Source organism: Mirounga angustirostris, unplaced genomic scaffold (assembly GCF_029215605.1).
Source record: "Mirounga angustirostris isolate CCGP_5_RB_7025 unplaced genomic scaffold, mMirAng1.0.hap1 SCAF_6, whole genome shotgun sequence".
In the NCBI taxonomy this organism is placed as follows: Eukaryota; Metazoa; Chordata; class Mammalia; order Carnivora; family Phocidae; genus Mirounga; species Mirounga angustirostris.
The window spans coordinates 65,129,483-65,148,592 of record NW_026991714.1 but is presented as its reverse complement, the minus strand read 5'-3'; the positions used below and the strand labels follow the sequence as shown (position 1 = coordinate 65,148,592).

The 19,110-nt window shown below is 40.2% G+C and overlaps 1 protein-coding gene across 5 annotated transcripts in view; it reads right to left on the bottom strand.

Moving 5' to 3' along the window:
• CNST (consortin, connexin sorting protein) overlaps window positions 1–19,031 on the bottom strand; it is a 116,343-nt gene extending 97,312 nt beyond the window's left edge. For 4 of the 5 annotated variants that reach the window (XR_010412375.1, XM_064594433.1, XM_064594432.1 and 1 more), the window contains exon 1: window positions 18,773–19,031. The gene's annotated coding sequence lies outside the window, so the exon portion shown is untranslated. Of the gene's footprint in view, window positions 1–7,464; window positions 7,572–18,772 lie in introns of those variants that run through there. The other variant, XM_064594434.1, reaches the window with a different exon arrangement.
• Between the last annotated feature and the right edge of the window lie 79 nt (window positions 19,032–19,110).

Below are 19,110 nucleotides of genomic sequence, written 5' to 3'. Positions count from 1 at the left end.
CCCTCCTCCATTTGAAAACAGGCACCTATACTTATCAGCTGGGCAATTGTCCTCAAATTAGTTCAGCTGTAGGAGCCTTGATTTTTTTGTTGTAAAAATGAGGTGAGGTGACACAGGGGAAACTACTAAGGTCATCCATAAAGATAAATTAAGACCCCTGGGTGTCCACACAGTCATAAAATCTTGCGCTCCAATTAAACAGTCAAGTGCCCGATCAGAGATATTTCTTGCTATGTATTCTAAGTGGAAATCTACTTTTATTTACTCTGCTTAGGACTCTGTGATTTCCGAATCTGAGTGTTCGTGTTTTATCAATTTTGGTAAACCATCAGTATATCCTTAAAGATTATCTCTCCCCCACTGATGTTACTCTCTTCCTCTGTAACTTCTGTTGGATGTGCATTAGGTTTTCTTACTATATCATCTACATCACTCAACCTCTCTTTTATAATTTCTTTTTTATTTTATTTTTTTAAGATTTTATTTATTTATTCATGAGAGACAGAGAGAGAGGCAGAGGGAGAAGCAGGCTCCCAAGGAGCAGGGAGCCCGATGCGGGACTCGATCCCAGGACGCTGGGATCATGACCTGAGCCGAAGGCAGACACTTAACCATCTGAGCCACCCAGGTGCCCTATAATTTCTCTTTATATTTTTGTAATCAGGGGCTTGAATTCATAACCAAAATTCACAACATCCCAGAGCGACTGGGTGGCTCAACGGGTTGAGCGACAGACTCTTGATTTTGTCTCAGGTCGTGATCCCAGGGTCCTGGGATAGAGCCCCTTACCAGGCTCCTGCTCTGCCGGGGGTCTGCTTCTCCCTCTCGCTCTGCCACTTGCCCTGCTCCTGCACACACTCTCTCATTCTCAAATAAATAAATCTTTAAAAAAATATTCACAATATCCAGTTAAGTACTTTTCTTTAGCTGTGTACAATTTCCACTTAATTTGTCCATTCAGCTTATTTCTGTGACTCTCTTAGTTCCAGAAGACACAGAGTACTGTCTTTAATTTTATACAATCTTTTTCCATGTTTTTTATCCCACATTTTTAAAGTCAGAAAATGCTCATTCTTTTAAATTCTTGGGACTCTAAATGTGTTGTTTGTTGTTTCTGTCAATTCTTACTCGTGGTAGATTATTTTGTTGAAAAATTTCGAGATTTTGTAATTTTTTGTAATTTTTTAATTTTGAGCCTCTGCAGTGAGGGGCTTCACTGGTGGGAGTTTTGTGTAGGCTGGTTTAAGATCACTCATTGCATACTGCTTTTGCTTTGGCCAGGCCTCCCAGGTTGTGTTACCAGCCAGGGACGGTTTTTATTTAAATTCTCGGCTGAGGAAAGCATTCATATGAACCCTAAACCTCAGGGTTAATAGATCTACAGTTACAACATCTCAAGGAAGCCCCTCTCTTCAACATAGTGTCAAGGCAGAAACAGAAAAACTTATCCCTTGGCTATTGGGCAGATTACTGCCCCCACCCAATCCATCAAGGGTCCTGGCTATATGTGGAGCTCTCAGTACCAATACCCTATTTGGGTTCCCCAGCTCAGTCCTGACGGCCTCCTTTTCTCTCCCCATGTGAAAGTTAAAAATCAAGCCCATTGGGGGCACCTGGGTGGCTCAGTCGGCTAAGCATCCAACTCTTGATTTCAGCTCAGGTCTTGATCTCCAGGTCATGAGTTCAAGCCCTTCGTTGGGCTCCATGCTGTGCATGGAGCCTACTTTAAAAAAAAAAAGAAAGAAAAAATCCAGGCCCATTGGATAGCTGCCCCCACGCTGTTCTCCTAAAAGAGCTCTTTAAAACATGCAATATTTATTGAACATTTAATGAGTGCCAGGTACTGTGCTCACACTTTACATCTTATTTCATTTCATTCTCATAGAAACTTTACTATTTTTCTCATGCAATAGATGAGGAAACAAACATAAGTAACTGGCTCTAGGTTATGTAGCAAGTAAATAGCAGAACTGAAATCTGAACCCCGATTTATGTGAATTTGGAGTGTGCACTGTTAATTATCATACACTGCCACTTTCTAGAACTTCCTCCTAGGGCCTAGGCTAGTGCTAAATGCAGAACAGTCAGTCGAGGATTGCCTGCTGAATGAACACATTCTCCTTCAGTGTGTAAGCCTGTTTTGGGAAACCCTGAGAATAATCAAGTATTTGGCAGATTACCAAGAGCAGACATAACGTTGAATGGCACTTTCAGTCATGCTTTATACTTCAATTGCAATATTAAAACGCCTATCTTGGGACCCCTTGGGTGACTCAGTTGGTTAAGTGGTTAACTGTCTGCCTTCGGCTCAGGTCATGATCCCAGGGTCCTGGGATCGAGTTCCGCACTGGGCTCCTTGCTCAGTGGGGAGCCTACTTCTCCCTCTCCCTCTGCCTGCCACTCTTCCTGCTTGTGCTCTCTGACAAATAAATAAATAAAATAGTTAAAAAAAAAAAAGCCTGGGGGCGCCTGGGTGGCTCAGTTGGTTAAGCGACTGCCTTCGGCTCAGGTCATGATCCTGGAGTCCCTGGATCGAGTCCCGCATCGGGCTCCCTGCTCGGCAGGGAGTCTGCTTCTCCCTCTGACCTTAGGACAAAGTTAGAAGAAGGAGGAAAGGAAATTCTTTTTTTTTTTTAAAGATTTTATTTATTTATTTGAGAGAGAGAATGAGAGACCGAGAGCACGAGAGGGAAGAGGGTCAGAGGGAGAAGCAGACCCCCCGCTGAGCAGGGAGCCCGATGCGGGACTCGATCCCGGGACTCCAGGATCACGACCCGAGCCGAAGGCAGTCGCTTAACCAACTGAGCCACCCAGGCGCCCAGGAAAGGAAATTCTAAGAGCCTTTGTTATCTGGCCTTAGAAAAATCCAGTTGTAGTTTGAGATACTAGGTGATATAAGTTCTACATGACACATTTTCAAAAACTTATTTTTTTTTTAATGAAATAAGCACTGTAGTTTAAAAAGTATCTAGTGGATATGGTCTTGTGTTTGCTTATTTATTGCTTCAGGATTTTCCATGAGTTATTTCATGCATGTAGATTATTCACTGAGGGGAATTCAAGGGTCTGAAGCAAGAGAATGTGTTACTTCTTGTGCCCTCTCCAGTTCCTCAGGCACACGACAGGTGTTATAAACACTTGCTCAACCTGACTAAAATACTAATGTCTCTCTTTCACTACCTCTTACCTGAGGAAAAAAATGGTCACATCACTTAAGATGATGTTTAAAATGTATTTAACAACAAAAACCCAGAAATATTATCTGGTAGGAAACAGACATAGAGGAGAAACTCCAAACAGAGAATATTTTTGTCTCTGAAAGATGAAATAGGATAACAAGTCAGCAAATTCCAAAAAAGCAGCATGAATTAGTAAAAACAACAAAAACAAAAGGCAACAAAATTAAACGGGCCTACTGTACTTTCTGACCTAGAAAGTTTTGAGTCTGTAATTATAAATCCTTGCTGCTCATGTTATGCAAACTAAAGAACGGTTAAATATTCAAAGAAAATACAGAAAAACTGTTAAAATTTTTCCCAAAGACAGAAATGAGACAGATGGAACCAGACCAACATCAAATTTATTTTAAACTAGCTTGTCCGTTTTTTTTCTTCAACTATAATTTTACTAGAAAGGTTCACCTTCTCACATTCTTGACTGGCTTTCTCCATGACAGAAAAAACATAAAAGGATCATTCCATGCCCATTTAAAAGGCAAAATGAAAATCTTTGAAACAAATGGAATAAAACTGGTTCCAAGAAGAATCATGACTGGCCTTACTGAAATTAAGACATTATTTTATTAATAGGACTGTCCTGGAATTTAATTTTTAATTTTTTAATTTTTTAAAGATTTTATTTATCTATTTGACAGAGAGAGACGCAATGAGAGGGAACACAAGCAGGGGGAGCAGGAGAGGGAGAAGCAGGCTTCCCGTGGAGCAGGGAGCCCAATGTGGGGCTCGATCCCAGGACCCTGGGATTATGACCTGAGCTGAAGGCAGACGCTTAATGGCTGAGCCACCCAGGTGCCCCATGTCCTGAAATTTTAAAGGTAAAAGACCGTAAAATAGTAAGAGTAACCTCAGAGGTCCAAGTCAAAGTGGACGTGATGGTTTGAGGATTTGCATAATGGTATAAAATAGGGGATGGAGTACAGGATATCACCCAGACTACTGAATTTCGGAGTAACCTGAGCCCACAGTTCAGTTCAAAAATGACCCAGAGACGGGTCAGAGGGTTTACAAAGAGAATTAGCACAAGGAGATAAAAGTAGGGGAGGGGAGGAAGTAATGTGGTGGGAGATAAACAACAAAGCCAAAAGAACAGTGCGGCAGGATTTGCTCGTGCTGCTTAAGCCTTTATTTAATATGAATTACCAATTTGGAAAGGTTTTAACCACAAAAACATTCGCACCTTAATGATTTCCTTAGTACATGCTTTTTTCTGTACTGAAAGGACGATGTCCACTTTAACAACCTTCAGAGAAAGCGGTAATTTGGCAGTGTCCCATCAAAAAAGAGAGGGCGGGCTATTTTCTAGGAAGGTAAAAGCCAAAATCTTTTAAACTTTTTAAAGTAAGAAAGTTACTTTACTTGTTTCATGTTAGAACAAAGATTTCCAAATGTTTTCACTCTGGCGCTCATTTGAATTCTGAAGGCCAAGTTTTCATGGTTTCCTAAAGGCAAAGTTAAGGTCTCTTATGAACATAGTTTACTGAGTGCCTATGAAGTGCATACCACCAGGCTCTGTGCAGTGTATGTAGGGGCAGAAGCGGGAAGGGGAACAGGATAAAAACGTATTAAAATGAAAACCACAGGCCCAAAATGGCTTCCCTTAGGCCAAGTCGCCAAACTGGGGCTTCATAACCTAACCTACCTGCAGTTCCAACCTTCCCTAGAAATGTATGTAGTCTTAACTGGCCGTCAAGAATTTTCTGGTCAGTGCTAAGGCGGCAATCTATCCCCCAAAGGAAGATGAGGTAATCCACTAATAAGACCCTTATGTCCCCCCAAAAGATGGCCTCACCTGAAATAATCCTTTTTGTTTGTTTGTTTATGACCTCCTTGTCCTGCATTTTAAAGCCTTTCTCGTCTGCAGCCCTTTGGAGCTCCCCTCAACTGGCTGGGTGGGATGCTGCCTGATTCATGAGTCATTTTATAAAGTTGATTAGATTTTCAAATTTACTAGATTGAATTTTTTTAATCAAAGAATTAAGAGGTGTAATCTGTGTCCAAGACTACTCACTCTATTTGAGGAGACAAAGCACATGTACAAGAAACAGCAGTAAAAGACAAGCTATTAGTAGCTACTGAGAGGGAAAAGAAAGAAGTGATAAAGCATAGCAGAAATAACACCAGGCTGCAAGGAGTAAAATCTGCATTCTAATCCAAGTACTGTTCACAACTTGTTTGAAAAGCTCAGGCAAGACACCTCTCTGAGCCTTAATTTCCTCAGCAATAAAAACATGGGCCCTTTCAACTGTAACTATTTATGCCACTATTTTTCTGTACTTAAAAAAAATAATAGGGGCACCTGGGTGGCTCAGTCGGTTAAGCATCTGCCTTCGGCTCAGGTCATGATCCCAGGGTCCTGGGATCGAGTCCCGCGTCAGGCTCCCTGCTCTGCGGGGAGCCTGCTTGTCCCTCTGCCTCTGCCTCTCTCTCTCTGTCTCTCATGAATAAATAAATAAAATCTTTAAAAAATAATAATAATAATTATGATGGTCCTTAAGCACTGACATGACATATTATTTTTACTTATAATCCCAAAGATGTAAAAACAGAATTTTTATGTGCTTATAACTCCAATACAACAATTAAACCAAAACAAATTTTAAAATTAATAAAAGCAAATAAAACCCAATAAAATTAAAAAGCATCAATTGAATATGATGCTTGCTGCTCTGTAAAAATTCAATTTCTGATCATAACTTGAATATGGTATCAACTGTGATGACCTTGAATAACTTTATTATTATTTTCTTGTAGCTCATCAAAATGAACATTCTAATAAATTCACTTTTTTCTTTTTTGCACTTCTTTGTATTTTATACATCTTCTGTGATAAACATGCATTTTTTTCCAATTGAGTTTTTAAAAATCATAGCTTTACTGAAATATAATTCACATTCCTGTACAATTTACACATTTAAAATGTGCAATTCAACACTTTTTGGTATGTTCACAAAGTTGTGCAACTCTGTCACAATAAATTTTAGAATATTTCATCATCACCCCAGAAAGGCTCTCCCTACTCTCTCATACCCACATACCTATTAAGAGTCACTTTACATTCTCGGGCGCCTGGGTGGCTCAGTTGGTTAAGCGACTGCCTTCGGCTCAGGTCATGATCCTGGAGTCCCTGGATCAAGTCCCGCATCGAGCTCCCTGCTCGGCAGGGAGTCTGCTTCTCCCTCTGACCCTCCCCCCCCTCATGTGCTCTCTCTCAAATAAATAAAATATTAAAAAAAAAAAAAGTGTCACTTTACATTCTCTCAGCTCCCTCTCCCCCAACCCCAGGCAGCCACTGAACCACGAATCTACTTTGTCTCCATGGATTTGCCTATTCTAAATATTTCATATAAACGGAATCATACAGTATGTGGTCTTTTGGGACTGGCTTCTTTTGTTTAGCATAATGTTTTCAAGATATATCCATGTGGTAACATACTATCAATACTTGATTTCTTTTATTGCCAAAAAATATTCTATTGTATCAACATACCACATTTTATCCATTCATCAGCTGATGGACATTTGAGTTGTTTCTACTTTTTGGCTATTGTGAATAATGCTGCTATAATCATTCCTATACAAGTTTTTGTTGTTGTTGTTTTTCTTTTTTGAACACCTGCTTTCTTTTCAGTGTATACCTAGAAGTGGAACTGCTGGGTCATATGCTAATTTGATGTTTAAGTTAATGAGAAACCACATTTTTCACAGTTGTCATATCATTTTACATTCCCACCAGCAATGTATAAGGGTTCCAATTTCTTCATCTCAAGGTATGAAGTGTTATCTCATTGTGGTTTTGATTTGCATTTCCCTGATGGCTAATGAGCATCTTTTCATGTGTTCACTGGCCATTTGTATATCCTTTTGGAGAAAGGTCTATTCAGATACTTTGCCCATTTTTAAACTGGATCATTTGTCTTTTCATGGAGTTGTAAGCTGCATTATTTTTATACTCAGAAAACACTGTAGGGGCACCTGGATGGCTCAGTCGGTACAGCATGCAACTCCTGATCTTGGGGTTGTAAGTTTGAGTCCTATGTTGGGTGTAGAAATTACTTAAAAATAAAATCTTAAAAAAAAAAGAAAGAAAAAAAACCTTTAAAAAGCCTTGAACATATGCTAATTTTTTTTCTTTTTAATCACTAGGAATGTGACAGGTTTAATATAAAAATTGAGAGTTGTGTTAGTAAAGAAACCTTCCCCATTCCTGATAGACTCCTTTACTCACCTCTGGGGAGGTAGACTGATTTATCTATTTGGTAAATTTGGTAATAACTAAGCTTGGCTGGCTCAGCCACCTTCTTCCTTCCTCAAGTGGACCTGCCCACAGAGAACAAACTCTGCTCTGCTGTTTCAGCTGGGCAGGCACCTGGACAGGAAAAGACATGGAGGAGATTAAGAATGAATCAAAATATTAGACAGTTGGACAATAAGGACAGGTGGGATGAGACAGGCACTTCAATACAGGTACAAAGACCAGGAGCTTTAAGAGGAAACTGACTGGCTGGCTGGGGAAAGCAAGAGGAGTAGCTAGAGGCCTCCTGAACTCATTACTGCCCCTATTCCAGCTCAAATCCCAACTCCCAAGCCTTGTAACCAGTCTCTCAGCAACCCATCTCTCTAACTTTATTCCCCACTGGTCTTCTATGAAACTTCTTCCCTGACTACAATGGGCAACTTATTTACATCTGAAATTAACACGGATTTTTAAAAACAAGATATGCAATACTAGTACACAGTTCAGTGAAATACACATTGAAACAGGCTCCTCAATTTGAATGTAAATTGGCACAACTTATCAGAAAACAACTTCACAATATGTAGGAAGAATATTAAAACAGTTAAGACCTAGTAGTTTTATTTCTGAAGATCAATGGTAAAGAAATACTGTGAATACCACCAAAAAAAGAAAAAAATAAAGGGGGGGGGATCCTCTATGCACGAAGATGAACATGGAGGCATTCTTTTAAAGGTTTATTTTGTTCCAGGAACTGCTCTACATAATTCTATACACATTACTTCAGTTAATCTTTGTTAACGCCAATGAAGTATTATTTCCCCCATTTACACATGTGAAAACTAAGGGGTAAGGTAGTTCAACAGTGCATGGTTTCTGTGGCAGTGAGTGAAAAATTGGAAACAATCTAAATGTTCAATAATAGAGGAGCAACTAAGTGAATTAGCTTATACTCCAAGTGTTACAAAGTCACAAAACATGTACATTATGAATCTACAATAAAATGAGGAAAGTAGAATATAAAACAAATCATAGATAGGATCTCAACTGTGTTTACACACACGGCAGAGACTGAAAATAAATATACAAAAATGTGGGGCACCTAGGTGGCTCAGTCATTAAGTGTCTGCCTTCGGCTCAGGTCATGATCCCAGGGTCCTAGGATTGAGCCCCACATCGGGTTCCCTGCTCAGCAGGAAGCCTGCTTCTCCCTCTCCCGCTCCCCCTGCTTGTGTTCCCTCTCTTGCTGTCTCTGTCAAATAAATAAATAAAATCTTTAAAAAAAAATCACTAATAATGCTACTGCTAATCTAAATATTAATATTGTTCATCTCTCTAAAAAGAAAATAATACAAGTAAATACAGATTAGCACAAAAATTTAGCAAATTTAAAACAAACACACCATTTACTAATGCTTTCTGTATGCTACATACCATGGAAGGTAGTCACTTTGACACACATTATCTCATGTTAATATACTGTGGGTTTTCTTCCTTTTGGGACATGTGTTTATCCACCATTTCAGAAGACAGCCACTGCTTTATTTGTTCTATTTAGAACCATCAAAGAGTTGCCTGATATATTTGCCAATAACCTAGAGAAATAGGGGCTCACCTATGGGCTCAAACGTTAGCCATTAAACCGGCAGGACCTAATGCTATGTTTAGATTCATTCACAAGCCACCATATTTCAAAATTATTCACCAAAATGTGTATGAATGTTGTAATGTGTACATACACATGTATACTGTAATGTGTAAGTTCAAATGGATTATCAGTAAATTAAGTAATGAACTCAGCTAGGATAAAAAACATAATCCATACAGCATCAAACACAATTTTAACACTATTTTTAAATCACAAAATCTAAGCCAGGAGTTCTCTAGCTTAGTTTCTATTCTTCTTTTGAACAAGAAGTAAAAACTCATTAATTCTGTCATTTCCAAAGTTATTAGGAAATTTCAAAATGAGTTTAGGCCGACATATTTACTTTTAATTAAGGCTCTCATTGTCTCACATAGCCCTTTCAATCCATCCTGCATACCAGAGGCAGATTTCTATTTTGAAAACAAGTACCTTTGTGTTTTACAATAAAAACAGTGACTTGAAACACTTGTGGAATGAATATTTCTTCATGTCTCAAAGATCTGTGGTTACATCTTACCGCCTGGTCAAGTGTAGCTAGCTAGTATCACCCCAGTCTTATGTTGTTACTGGCACTAAAACAATCTCTGCATCTCAGATGAGCCCCCAACATCTCCAGCAGGCCGCTACCAACATCCCATTACCTAGCTCTCAGTTCCTACCCCTTTGCAAGTGTCAGTGGCTTGCTGCCACCCCTCCCACCATTACCCAATCCAAGCACATCAAGAACTCCAGACTCCTGCATTTTTGTCTGGCCTAATAGTGACATGTTGATTTACATCTAGAGCATATTGAAAGTTAATAGAAAGGCAGGAAGAGAGACAGGTGTAAAAGTGAATATGCTTTCTTTTAGTTATTCAAGAGAATGTATTTTGATGGTATTTTAGGAAATGAAAGAATGCCAAAGCAAGGCAGTTTATTCTAGGTTACAAATTCTAAAAAGATAAACCAATAGATAAAAAAATTTGTCCCAGAGAAGGATACTTCAGGGTGTTTTAAAAGATTATTGGTAGAATATGATTTTCGCCAAAGATGTTTTATTTCAGTGCGAACAGTCCCTGAAGAAAACATATACAATAAAAAGAGATGCTATTAAATATGCTCCAGTATGGCCTATGTCTGTGTACCCAAAGTATACTTGTATTCACTTTCTTCCTGACAAATCTATCTGACATCTTAAGTAGCTTGACAGACCAATGGATTCTGACTCTAAATTAAAGCTTCTACTAATTTTTGAATAACCATGTTTTCCTCAAGTTAAAATTTATCTACCTTTTCTCTTTGGAGCATGATTACTTTTGTAACAGAGAAGGAAGGAGAGGAAAGAGGGAAGGAGTAAGATTTGTACTCCTCCCCCACTTGAAGTCTATAATAAACCATGACCTGTTCTGACTTTTGAACTTTCCATAGAAGACAGAAGAATAGAAACCAAAAAGGTGAGGTAAAGCAGAGTAAGTTTGGGGGCATTCTGGATATCTTTTCACATATTCTGAAAAGCTAGAACAGAATGGAAACTCTCCAGCAAAGGCTATACAAAATACAAAGTACTATACAAGTGCATGGAAGCTTTAGTTATAAGACAGACATTCTTAGAATATTTGTTTCCTCAGCCTCAATAAATGTTCCTGAAGCAGAATTTTTGCTCATGTTTTGCACACATAGGTATATACTCTTTGAAGCTGTCAGGGAAGGCAAGCCATTTTGACAAAGGTCTAAGCGCTTTTGGGCTTCACTAGGGAATCCCTACATTTTCCCCAGGTATAAAGCTGAAAAAGGACAAAAAGCCAGTAGGCATCAAAATCCACAAAATTATAATTAAACAAGAGGCCACTTGATACAATTAAAACTACCTCCTGAATTAAATGCTGTTTTAACGGGGCGCCTGGGTAGCTCAGTCGTTAAGTGTCTGCCTTCGGCTCAGGTCATGATCCCAGGGTCCTGGGATGGAGCCCTGCATCGGGCTCCCTGCTCAGCAGGAAGCCTCCTTCTCCCTCTCCCAATCCCCCTGCTTGTGTTCCCTCTCTCGCTGTGTCTCTCTCTGTCAAATAAATAAATCTTTAAAAATAAATAAATAAATAAATGCTGTTTTACTTTAGGCGAATATGAAACATCTTTCTCTGGCTTGTGAAAATACGAGCTTTGGTGGATAGAAGACCTAGGAGATCAATTTTTAAGCTATAGAGTTCAGATGTAAGACTAAGAAGAGAAACCATTTTTTTTCTCTCCTCAGTCACAAAACATGTATTATAGGATTAAAATAAGGAAGTCACATGACCTTGTCGCTAATTTTGGCTCTTTACAGTGCTTTCCCAATGCTATAGGTATAGCTCTGATTGGGATGGTAAAGAAGTCCACAGCAAAAAAAAAAAATTTTTTTTTTTAACTATTGGAGCAAAAGGAACTAAGTGATTACTTTTTAAGGTGTTGAAGAAAATAAAGCCTGGTGACTGAATTTGGATTAAGAAGTCACAAATGATATAAAGCCTTTTCCAGGAAATCAAATTTCATAATTTACTCTTCAGCGTAGTTTCCACGAACTTCCACTCTTGATCTGAGTTGAACTTGAGGGAGGAAATCATGATTACTTGGTATGAATCCTTTTAAGACCTGAGTTAAATAAACCATCTTCATGCTCCACAAGCAGGGGAAAAAGAAAAAACTGAAGGAAGTAATCTTTGGTGCTTCATAAGGTACAAAAGAAACAACTCCACTAGGTTTCAGTAAATAAAATACATTTTCACAAAAATAAGTTCTCACAGGGGCACCTGGGTGGCTCAGTCGTTAAGCGTCTGCCTTTGACCCAGGTCCTGCTGGGATGGAGCCCAACATGAGCCCCACATCAGGCCCCCAGTTCGGTTGGGGCAGGGGACAGACTGCTTCTCCCTCTCCCACTCCACCTGCTTGTGTTGTTCCCTCTTTTGCTGTCAAATAAATAAAATCTTTAAAAAAAAGTTCTCATTGAAAAATCTTAAGCAATGTTTTTTACTTCATCTAAAAATTTTTTTTAAGATTTAGTTGTACAGGGACGCCTGGGTGGTTCAGTTGGTTAAGCAACTGCCTTCGGCTCAGGTCATGATCCTGGAGTCCCAGGATCGAGTCCCACATCGGGCTCCCTGCTCAGCAGGGAGTCTGCTTCTCCCTCTGACCCTCCCCCCTCTCATGCTCTCTCTCTCATTCTCTCTCTCAAATAAATAAATAAAAATATTTAAAAAAAAAAAGATTTAGTTGTACAGTTTTAATACCTGCAGAAGAGAAAAATAGCAAGAAAAGCAATGTGTGCATAAAATAAAAATGTAAGTGGTATGCTCTGAAATACTCAGAAACAACAGCATTCTGTATCTTATCATAAAGTTCACATATTTTAAGGAAATTATTTCAAAGTCTCTAGTATAAAAGATGCTTTAAAATGTTAGTTTGCCTTTGTTCAAATTAGAAAACCAAGCCACTGAATACACTGAGTTTTCTAGATGTACTTAACATAGGAAAAAAACAGTAATTATTTAGGTAGGTAGTAGTCTTCCAGGAAAAACAGGCTAAATATTCTCATAAGAGACTTTAACAGATAAAATTACAAAATATTGCTAATTCCTAAAACGTCTAGGTACTGTCATTTAAAATGTCAAAAGACCAACTGTCAATAATGGTGACAATATTTGTCCCTTACTGTTTCAGCATTCTTCCTACAGTCAAAAGGAAAAATAAACTTAATTTGTCAGTATTTTGACAGACACATTACTATCTTTCCTTTCCACATGGCTAATGAAGATGAAAAACAGGAAGTTCTAAGAGATGGCAGGGAGGAGCGGGGTGTTGCTACAAAGTTTCCATCTCCAAACATGTTAAAGAGCAGAATCTCACAACTGTGATTGAACAATTTAAGAAATCTCAAGCTAGGGCGCCTGGGTGGCTCAGTTGGTTAAGCGACTGCCTTCGGCTCAGGTCATGATCCCGGAGTCCCGGGATCGAGTCCCGCATCGGGCTCCCTGCTCGGCAGGGGGTCTGCTTCTCCCTCTGACCCTCCTCCCTCTCATTCTCTCTGTTTCAAATAAATAAATAAATAAATAAATAAATAAATAAATAAATAAATAAAAAAAAAAAAAAAAAAAGAAATCTCAAGCTATTACAAGATTCAGAAAAGTTTTACATTTTTTTCTTAGATTGTTCAGACATGATTTTCCTTTTTCTTTTATTGAGGTATAATTGACTAGTGATACTTCTTTAAAAATATTACAAACTTTCTCCAAAGGAAAAAAAATATTACAAATAAATTATTTCAAATGCATGAAAAACAAAAGTATTCCCTGGCTAAAAGGAAATATAATTTCCCCCAAGGGAATGATTCCTAAATTTAAAAAAAGCCTATATTTGTGTGAACCTTCAGGGCTCTAAAGAGAATGCTCCGCAACGGTATCAAGACACATAATGAGCATGTGAGTAGAATTTCTCAATAAAAATAAAATCCATGGAGAGGCCACTTCAATCATTTAAGTCTTCTTTAAAAACTGAAATTGCCAAACTCTCAATTAATCTTCTTCAAATTAAAAAAAATTTGCTAAGGGGCGCCTGGGTGGCCCAGTCGTTAAGCGTCTGCCTTCGGCTCAGGTCATGATCCCAGGGTCCTGGGATCGAGCCCCGCATCTGGCTCCCTGCTCTGTGGGGAGCCTGCTTCTCCCTCTCCCCCTCCCCTGCTTGTGTTCCCTCTCTCGCTGGTCTCTCTCTGTCAAATAAATAAATAAAATCTTTAAAAAAAAAAAATTTGCTAAGACTAATTTGTAGGAACAAAAGATATTATTTTTCTTATCCAACTAAAATGGTGTCAATGGACAGTCATCTAGATTTAAATACGAATGAAAACACCATATTCTCCTACTATAATGTGCATGTATGTCTCACCAAACAAGCAACATCCAATCACTATCTCCTTCCCCAGTTCTGTCTCTGACCCTTTAATACTCCACACACTGCCAACACTGTGCCAGATCTATAATGACCAGACTTTACAGAGGAGTTTTGTTTACTGACCAGGTAATTTAAGATTTCTTTATATCATAAAGGTTGGGGAGGGGGCATTTTCCTTAGATTATATTAAATATTAATTAATCTTTCAGGTGAATTTTGCCACTGAATTTTAATATTCAGTGTAGATGTAAATAGTGCAAATAAAGTAGTATTTAGGGAAGTTTAATAGGATATACAAATCTAGGCGCGCCTCAGTGGCTCAATTAAGCATGTGACTTCTGATCAGTTCAGGTCGTGATCTGAAGGGCCTGAGATGGAGCCCCGTGTCTGGCTCCAAGCTGGCCATGGCACCTGCTTGGGGTTCTCTCACCCTCTGCCCCTCCCCCTGCTCATGTGCTTGCTCTCTCTAAAAAATTTTAAAAATTAAAAAACAAAAGAATATACAAGTTGAGATAGGAATGATGATGGATCCTGTTGATCTCACTGAGGTCAGTTAGCTGCAGGATTAGTTTTCCAACAGAGTTATCTTTCAGTTTTAACAACTCTGAACAAGAGATGGTTCCATGCAAATCACCCCGTTGCAGAAACAACTTAAAGCACATACCTAGACAGCATGTCAGTAGTTTTCTATAAAAAGTGCAATATATTTCCCTCAGGTCATGATCCCGGGGTCCTGGGATTGAGCCCTGCCTTGGGCTCCCTACTGAGTGGGGAATCGGCTTCTCCTCCCCCTCCCCCACTCATTCTCACTCTCTCAAATAAAATCTTTTTTTAAAAAACAGTGACATTACGGGGCGCCTGGGTGGCTCAGTCGTTAAGCGTCTGCCTTCGGCTCAGGTCATGGTCCCAGGGTCCTGGGATCGAGCCCCGCATCGGGCTCCCTGCTCTGCGGGGAGCCTGCTTCTCCCTCTCCCACTCCCCCGCTTGTGTTCCCTCATTCGCTGTGTCTCTGTCAAATAAATAAAATCTTAAAAAAAAATAGTGACATTACGTCCTTTTAAATTTATCTAAACCACCAAACACGTGTTATTTGTTTGCTAGTAATCAGGCTCCCAGCGTTTTAGAGCCCCAAAATATACCCTTTCTTTCTGAATTTTAATGAAAAGATTTTCTCTTTCCTTTGACAAGCAATGCCATCATAGAGAGGAGCATATTTACAAAACTCTTAACCTTTAAATACCTGAAACTGACCAGAAACTGATTCAGAAATTAAGTCTACAACAGCAGGAACTCTAACTGTTCACAGTAAAGTTCAATCTTCCTGTAGGTCTTCAAGTTCTCCCTCCTTCACAGCCACAGGTAAAGGAGACAGAGATTCACACAGGCCTTGACACATTGTTGACAAGCAGACATAAATAACTGTAACAATGACACCTCAGGAAATGACTGAGCATTCTAATCATCTTACAACCCTCATGAAACGTGCACTGGGGCACCTGTTCATCCTCCTCAGTGTGAATACAGTCAACACTAAGAAGAAGAGACTTCTTGGAACCTTCTTCCTGCCATACAAACTTCTCAGTTTGAGTATCACAGCACTTTAGGAAAAGGGTTTTTAAACTTACCCCCCTGGACTTAACCCAGACTCTCAGGGTAGGAAGACATCTTAAAAATCATACAGTAATCCTATAGCTATGTGCTGCCCAATAAGGTCCAAGTCATTTGCTAGCTACATGTAGCTACTGAGCACTTGAAATGTGGCTTGTCTGAATTCAAATGTACTCTAAGTATAAAAACCAGATTTTGTAGATTAAGCATGAAAGAATTCAAAATATCTCAGTATTAACTTACCAAATGGATTACACCTGAAACTGCATGGGTTAAATAAAATATATTATTAAAATTAATTTCACTTGTTTCTTTTTTATTTTATTATTTTTTATTTAGGAAACTTTACATCGCTCTTATGGCTTGCATTACAGTTGGATTGCTACAGACCTCTAGACCCTATAGCAATACTTATAGACTCACAGCGTTAGTTCTAATAGCAAACAAGAGCTAACACTTGACATTTCCCAATTACAACCGCCATTTAAAAGCCAAAAGAGGGGTTCCTGGGTGACTCGGTTGGGCTCTGAACCTTGGTTTTGGCTTAGGTCATAATCTTGGGGTTGTGGGGGGCAGAGCCCCATGTGGGCATCCTCGCTCAGAGGGGAGTCTGCTACTTCTCCTCTCTCTCTCCCTGTGCTCCCCCCACCACGCTCTCTCTCTCTAAAATAAATAAATCTTTTTAAAAATAATAAAAATAAAAGCCAAAAGAAAAAGTAGTATTTTATTTTCTGGATTCACTGAGATTATAATAAAAATAACTTAAGAAGAGTGTAAAAACAGAATCACTTTGCCCTGACACCATTTTAAAGAAAGACTACTTGACTTCAAAACGGCAAAAATAGGAGGCGCCTGGGTGGCTCAGTTGTTAAGCGTCTGCCTTCGGCTCAGGTCGTGATCCCAGAGTTCTGGGATCGAGCCCCACATCGGGCTCCCTGCACTGCGGGGAACCCTGCTTCTTTCTCCCTCTCCTACTCCCCCTGCTTGTGTTCCCTCTCTCACTATGTCTCTCTCTGTCAAATAATAAATAAAATCTTTAAAAAAAAAAAAAAAAGGCAAAAACAGGGGTGCCTGGGTGGCTCAGTCGTAAAGCATCTGCTTTTGGCCCAGGTCATGATCCCAGAGTCCTGGGATCAAATCCCATATTGGGCTCCCTGCTCAGCGGGAAGCCTGCTTCTCCCTCTCTCACTCCCCCTGCTTGTGTTCCCGCTCTCGCTTGTGTCTCTCTCTGTCAAATAAATAAATAAAATCTTAAAAAAAGAAAGGCAAAAATAGCACAGGATGCAGAAACTACACCTCTTAAGAAAATAAGGTGGGAAATACACAAACCAAGTTTCTCTAATAAAGTAGATCTGAATGCTGATTATAAGATTTATCTTTATTTATTTTTTTTAAAGATTTTATTTATTTATTTGACACAGAGAGAGAGAGAGAGAGAGGAATCACAAGTAGGCAGAGTGGCAGGGAGTGGCAGAGGGAGAAGCAGGCTCCCCGCTGAGCAAGGAGCCCGATGTGGGACTCGATCCCAGGACCCTGGGATCATGACCCGAGCCGAAGGCAGACGCTTAACGACTGAGCCACCCAGGTGCCCCTGATTATAAGATATATCTTTAAAGTGAAATTAACATTCTTTCATTTCCAGTACTTAGGGCCTCAGAAAGATATGTAAGATCTTGTCTTTATTATTCAAGCACCTTCAACCACAACCAACCACTAACATTATAAAAAGGGAAATACTTATAACCTCTCTTGTTCAAAACTAAAACAACAACAAAACAAAACAACAACAAAAAAACAACACAAAAGCAAAATAAGAATTTCTCTAGGGCTGGGTAGGCTACCTTTGGTCCATAAACCTTATGAAATAAGAAAACATTTTAAAATAAATACCTTGTGATTTTTTTAGAAGTGTATTTTAAACGTGAGAAACTCAACACATTTCTAGAAGCAAACCATTTCTTCCTCTATCATAAGACATCTTTCTTCTTTATTTGATTTAAAAGTATTCAGGCCTCCAGGGCTTTTAAGGAAAAAAACCCACTGTATTTCTGAATCTATGAAAATATTTTTAAAAGGGTAGAAGAGGAGAAAGCTCTTTAAAGAATGGAGGGGGAAAAGCTTTCTCAGGTGTCCAGAGGATGCAAGAGTCACTTCTAGAAAACTGTCAGTGGGGAAACCGTATAAAAATTTTTTTGAGGAAATTTAGACCAAGGAGTCCCCAAGGCTTCCACAACAGTTGGTGAGATACTTTCTATGGTGTCCTAGCAAATTTATAATCTCCAAAACGCCATACATATTTGGCTGTCAAATTTCTTTATCCATTTTGACATTCATCAGCTGAGTATAATCTTCAGACTTCAATTTGCTAGGTGATACATTCCTTAGAAACCTTTTCCTCGTGCATATAAATACCAAGCTCAATTACGCTCCCAGTCGAGTAAGCAGAAAGGATTGCACATATTTTAATGGGGGTGTTGACTGGCTACAGTTTACTGCCCTGGTGTAAAGAGTACTGGTCTCTTTCTGAGTATAATCCTTAAACCCCGAAATCACTCTCAGAGACTCGAGTCTTCTAACATTTCCCAATAGGTAAGAAGACTGCCAAAATTTCCATTAGAGCACCCTATTTTTAGAGTCTTTGGAATTGGTCTTCAAAATTGCATTCCACAGTATGTATCTGAGTAAGTTTATGCGGGGATCAAAATAAGCATCCTAAGGTCGCAACCTTTCTAAGCTTACAAATGGATTTAAAGCTCTTAACCCTTAATTTTAAAAACCCTTAACTTTAAATCTGTTCAACACGCAAATTAAACACAAAAATTAAGGTCGATACCGGCCCGGAGGGAGGTACGGAAGGGAGACCCCCGGGCGGTTCTCGGTGGTGGCGGAGAGGACAGGTATGAAGGCAAACAAGGACGGTCCCCGGGGTGGGGAGCCAGGGCAGCGGCGGGGGGCGAGCACGGCACGGACACGGGGCTGCAGGAACGAGAAGCGCGCGGGCGAGCGCGGAGGGCATGGGGCTGCCTCGCACCAGAAGCGCAGAGGCTGCGCGCGGCGCCGGGGGAGGAGCGAGGGGGTCCCGGGGGGTTTCCCGCCGCGACCGCCAGCCGGCCGGCGCCCCACATCCCGCTCATCCTCTCTCCTCACCTGGGAGTCGGAGGCGAACACAGGGCTACGGCTGGGCGCCGGGTGTGTTTCCAGCCCCGCTCGCTGACATGGCGGCCGAAGAGCTGTCACAGAGCCTACTCGGGTCTCCCGCCGCTCCGGTGGAGGAGACACCTCTTGCCTTCCCGCCCCGCCTCCCTCTGCGCACCCTTCCCCCCTGGCCGGCTGGCGGCGGGCCGCCCGCGACCGCGGAGCATAGAGCGCGAGCGGCTAGAGAGGAAGCGGGGGGGGGGAGGGCGGACAACCATAGAGTACCAGTCCAGACGCAACCCGGATGGTCCGTCTCTCTCCTCGTCCGTCCACTCACAGTTCCCGGGCGG